Raw genomic sequence first — 5,000 nt, forward strand, 5'->3', positions numbered from 1 at the left:
ATATATATATATATATATATATATATATATCAAATAAGCCATATATGTTAATACATTAAAGTCTGGATTCTCTTAACGACCTCGGGATCAGAACCCCAGGCGGAATCACCCAAAGACTATAATATCAGACTGGCCGGGATTTGAACCCTGGTCCAAGATATCTGTATGCCAGTGACCATAAAACTCAGCCACGAAGAAAGATAAAAGTCAATGACAATTCTTCTGTACGTATACCTGTCAAGTTCAGGGTTTCTGTACTTAGAATTAAAATCAACCCATCTTCACCAATGTAGCTAATTGCTAGGTTTTGGACTTGGTATTCGATTAATGATACATTTTTTGCACATTTAAACATGTTTTTTTTCATATTCCAAATAAGCCATATATATTAATACATTAAAGTCTGGATTCTCTTAACGACCTTGGGATCAGAGCCCCAGGCGGAATCACCCAAAGACTATGATATCAGACCGGCCGGGATTTGAACCTTGTTCCAGGATATCTGTATGCCAGTGACCATACCACTCAGCCACGAAGAAAGATAAAAGTCTATGACAATTCTTCTGTACATATACCTGTCAAGTTCAGGTTTTCTGTACTTAGAATTAAAATCAACCGATCTTCGCCATCGTAGCTAATTGGTAGGTTTGGGATTTGGCATTCGATTAATGATAAATTTTTTGCACATTCAAACATGTTTTTTTCATATTTCAAATAAGCCATATATATTAATAGATTAAAGACTGGATTCTCCTAACGACCTCGGGATCAGAGCCCCAGATGGAATCACCCAAAGACTATAATATGAGACCAGCCGGGATTTGAACCCTGGTCCATTAAAGGTTTTGGAGAGAAAGATGTCAGTCTTGCACTTTTCACTTAGGTTGCTAACCCCCCCCCCCCAAAAAAAAAATGGATAACACTAATAGCAATTTTCAACAGCGAGGAATGGTGGGAAGTATTTCATGAAAGAGGTACCATGTTGAGCGAATGCCCATTCTATTGAATAGCGTTTTGATGTCTTGACTGGTAGGATGGATGTTATTTCACACCTGTTTCATATATTCATATAATTTACTGAAAGAAATCTTATGTTTGAAGAGGACGCCGAGACATGTCTGTCACAAACAAAGAAATTTATAGTGTTTAAAGACCTGCTTGATGTGTGGAATAAGATTTTACTATTCTTACTATTTTTTGCATTCGGGCATTCAGATCTTCCCAGACAGTACCATCCTCTACGTAGTATTGTAAAATATATGCAGTTAACAGTACCAGTTTGGACTTCTCCAACATACAGTTCAATACAACACAGAACTCCAGAGGTTTTATTCGCTCTTTAACCATATTGTGGAATGCCCATCACATTTAGAATCCGTAGAACTTGTAAGTACTTTCACGTTGTACAGGTTAACATTAGTCTCTTCATATTTTACATTTGATAGGGCTATTTTAACGTTGGTAGTGATGTTGAAATATTTTATATCTTACTATTCATTAGTTATATATACAGGGTGTCTACAAAGTCTGGGTATACAGATTTACACATACTTTTATAACAAACCTATTCTATTAAAATCTGTTAACAAATAATATTTTCAATAGCGTTTCCATAATTTCTAATGAGTAACTTGATGCCCTTTACAAAATTCAGAAGAACTCGATTAAATAGGTCTTCATTGCCTAAAAGAGTGTCGAAGGTTAATTTCTTTTGCAATTTTTGATAAGACCATTGTACCAACAGTGTGTCACACGATCGTACATAGTAACAACATTTCATTTTGTGTATATATTATGCTTGTATCTACGCTCTCCCCTCACACTGATAAGGACCTGAAATAACATGCATGTTTTTCTCACCGTTAACTGTTAACCGGCGCGGTGTCGGTTGAACATGAATTTTCCTTTTATGTCTTTTATGCCTTTTTTTGCGTGGGGTTTACGTATATATAAACGGATGTTTTGTAATAAAGTTACTCAGTTGCTTTCATTCTGACTTCGAGTCACAACCTTCACTCGGCTCGTCACATTAGTGACCATGGAAGTCAATTCGCTCCTCCCGCCTACCACCCTCCCCCTGCCCCTACGTCATTGGTACCATGGCAAACTCCACGGAAGTTGGTGACGCCCAATTGAAACTTTCGTCGTTCGCAAGCGGAGAGGCGTTTGCTTTGTTTCAGCGCACAGAAGTCCAGTTCCGTATCAAGGACGTTACTCTCCCAAACCACCAAAGCAGATTATACTCTCGCGGTGATACCCGAGGACACCTTCCCGGAAATATGCGACTGGCTTTGTGAACAAGGAGACACCCAAATAGCGTATGACACTCTCAAAACGTACCTTCTGCAGCAGTAAACGCCATTGCCCGCTGTCAGTATAGCAAAGCATTTTTAGCTCTCTCAACCACCTTAGGGGGTCTAAAGAGCTTCACTCGCCCTCAAGGAAATGACCAGTATTGCTTGCCTGCAATCTGCCGCAGACGGCTCTCCTCGTGAGGTGAACCTAAATTGTGCTCTTTGGATACGCCGTTTACCCGAACCTCTACATGCTTTCATACCCGATGTTGATAGTTTACCAATGAAAGACTTAATGACCAAAGCCGACGGCCTTATGGACAGCCACTTCACTACCTCCAAGACCTCCATCAACGCCTCCACTCCTGACAAACAAGACGCCTATCCAACGTCAACAAAAGCTGACGTGAATGCCGTAGGACATACACGCCTACACCATAACGAGCTGGAGCGGCGACAAAGCCACCCATCAGCCACCCCTTGCTTGCGCCATAACCAACGACTTCTACAGCCACTTACTATTGCCCATCGGCCATAGTATTGCCACTACCACTTCAGATTCGGAGCAGCCGCGAAGAAATGTGCCAAGGATTGTCTGTGGCCAAAAAACGTGTAAGTAGGTCATCACTCGTGGCGGTGGCCTCCCATGTTTCTAATCTTTTCTTTTTACATGATGCAAGAACGTGAAAGCAATTTTTGGTAGACACGGGTGCTTGTCGTTCTCTTTTGCCAAGGGAACTCTTCAGGACACGATGTTATCTGTCTGCGTCCGCCTGGTAGCTGCCAACGGATCTGCAATAACCAACTACAGTTACGAGAACCTCACATTATCGTTTGGAAACGGTAAATTTAATAGGAAGTTTCTCATTGCTAATGTCACATTGCCAATCCTCGGCGCGGAATTCCTCTTTCATTTCCACCTTCTGGATGCTATCGCCCACCAACGATTGTTCAACGCAGTCTTGTATTTATCAACACCTCTTTCACCCAGCCCCTCCAACCCCGCTCTCCACATCAGCATACCCACGGAGGCCTACGCCCACCTCCTCACGTCGCACCAAGAAGTTTTCCATCCAGAACTTCGCCAAATGCCTACGGCTCCTGCCAAGCACAGTATTTATCTCCATATCAAGACGACGGGACCCCCAGTCTCTGCAAAATTCAGACGTATGGCACCGGAACGATTGGTAGCTGCTAAACAGACGTTCGCCGAAATGGAAGAAATGGGCCTTTGCCAAAAGTCCTCCAGCTCATGGTCGTCACCGTTACTCATCGTTCTGAAAAAAGATGGCTCCCTTGGTCCGCGCAGGGATTATAGTCGCCTGAACATGCAAACAGAACCGGATCTCTAACCCATTCCAAACATCGCCAACGTTACCTTCTACCTGCACAAAGAGAAGGTTTTCTCCACGCTCGACCTCCTGAAGGGATATTATCAGGTGTTTATGAACCCAGAACACATCCTCAAGACCGCCATCACCACTCCCTTTGGTACATATATCTTCAATTGCTCCTGTTTCGGCCTTCGTAATGCGGGGACCACTTTTCAATGTCTCAGGATGGCATCTTAGGGGACCTTCCCTTCTGTGTATGTTATGTGGACGACATACTTGTGTTTTCTTCCTCAAAAGAGGAACACCTCCGTCACCTGAGCATCGAGCTCGACCGCCTGCAACAAAACGGCCTTGTAGTCTGGTACATCAAGTGTACCTTTGGCGCCAACGAAGTGTCGTTCTTAGGGCATCTCATCACTCCTGAAGGAGTCCATCCCCTCTCTGAGAAGGTAGCAGCCGTTCAGAACTTCCCCATGCCATCGACTGTCAAAGCTCTGCAAGAATTCTTGGGCATGATCAACTATTATCACCGTTTTCTGCCAGCAATTGCCACCACTCTTGCTCCCCTCTACATCTCCCTCAAGGGCAAGCCAAAGGACCTGAAGTGGGGTCCCCTTCAAGAAGCGGCCTTCTACAATGCAAAAAAGGCCATATCAACCACTGCAGCTCTCACTTTTCCTATCCCACATGCCCCTCTACTTCTCTCTACCCATGCCAGCGACGTCGCTATTGGTGCAGTATTCGAACAGGTGGTCAACGGCTCGCCCCGCCAATTGGCCTTCCTCAGCAGAAAACTGTGTAAGGTAGAATCGGGTTATTCAACCTTCGATCGCAAATTGCTGGCAGTGCACTTGGCTGTCCGTCACTTTTGCCATTTATTAAAAGGTACGCCCTTCGTCATTCGCATAGACCACATGCCTCTGGTGCACGCCTTCACTCGACAGTCTGACGCCTGGTCCGCCCATCAACGCCGATATCTCTATGCAGTGGCTAAATACAATTGCACCCTTCAAGACGTCCCTGGGAAAATGAATCTTGTTGCTGATGTCGTGTCAAGAAACAAGTTGCCTGTCGTTTAACTGGGATTGCATTACAACGCCTTGGCTGAAGCCCAACGACAGGATCCAGAGTATCAAGTATCTACGTAGGGCATCATGCACATCCCTCCGTTGGTAAGACATCCTCCTCGACAACTCCACTACCACCCTCCCCCGTGACGTCAGTACAGGTAGACCGCAACCTTGGATTCCTGCTCCCATGCGCCAACAGGTGTTTGATTTAATTCACGGCCTTTCACATCCCTTTTGCCATTCTACTGCACAGCTGCTGAAGACGAAGTTAATTTGGTATTGCATTTCTAAGGATGCTAAGG

Source organism: Palaemon carinicauda, chromosome 4 (assembly GCF_036898095.1).
Source record: "Palaemon carinicauda isolate YSFRI2023 chromosome 4, ASM3689809v2, whole genome shotgun sequence".
In the NCBI taxonomy this organism is placed as follows: domain Eukaryota; kingdom Metazoa; phylum Arthropoda; class Malacostraca; order Decapoda; family Palaemonidae; genus Palaemon; species Palaemon carinicauda.